The sequence below is a fragment of the Wasmannia auropunctata genome, unplaced genomic scaffold (genome assembly GCF_000956235.1).
Source record: "Wasmannia auropunctata unplaced genomic scaffold, wasmannia.A_1.0 LD336053.1, whole genome shotgun sequence".
Classification (NCBI taxonomy): domain Eukaryota; kingdom Metazoa; phylum Arthropoda; class Insecta; order Hymenoptera; family Formicidae; genus Wasmannia; species Wasmannia auropunctata.
The window spans coordinates 67,384-67,861 of NW_012026837.1; positions in this window are offsets into that span (position 1 = coordinate 67,384).

The window sequence follows — 478 nt, forward strand, 5'->3', positions numbered from 1 at the left end:
TTTTCTTGTGTTCAATTTTGTAATATAGCTAGTAAAAAAGTTATTAAATTTAAAACAAAACTGCAAATTATCAAAGGCTTATATATCAAAATATAACTTATATATCAAAATATAACGATAATAGAGCTGTTGAGCCAAGCTAGTGTAACGTGCTAATAATCTTAAACTGATGGTAAACAAAATTAAAATAAACTTTTACTAGAAAAATTCTATTTATTTCATTTTGCATCTTTACACCTCTTACACATATGAATGATTAAACATGTCTGTGCAATATTGTATATCTATGCATTTATATTGTATATCTGTTGCATTTATTCTTGTGTTTGGAATAATTTTTGAAATATAATAAAATATAGTAGCCAAAAATCGCTCTATATGTAGATTTCATTCCTTAAACTATTTTGAATATGTAAGAAACGCGTAGTTTCTCTATCTCCACTTTCTCTATCTTTATCACACGGAAAGAACGATTTTG